Raw genomic sequence first — 383 nt, forward strand, 5'->3', positions numbered from 1 at the left:
ATTACCGAGCATGTTTATTCACATTTGTATACACCTCTGCAACACTGTACGCTATTTGTTTAACATTATCGCGCAAACAATTATCTTGACGTAAACAAACAACCACGTATTTCTCTCGAACCCGGATGTAAGTGATGCTAATTTCCTCCCCCCTCCCCCTCCTCTCTCCCGACCTCCACCTATGTAAATAACACATCCTTTACCTTAATTATACAAACTTAGCCATCAATTGCGGATGTGTATAAACTCTTTTTTTGTTTATTTTTAAAAAACTTTCCAAGCATGTGAATCATCAGGTCGGAAGTGACGTACACTCTGAGGTCACGGGATGAACCTCGGATATAAGGAGCGCGGGGTTTTCATATCCTCGTGAGTAGAGCGAT

Source organism: Penaeus monodon, chromosome 9 (genome assembly GCF_015228065.2).
Source record: "Penaeus monodon isolate SGIC_2016 chromosome 9, NSTDA_Pmon_1, whole genome shotgun sequence".
Taxonomy (NCBI): domain Eukaryota; kingdom Metazoa; phylum Arthropoda; class Malacostraca; order Decapoda; family Penaeidae; genus Penaeus; species Penaeus monodon.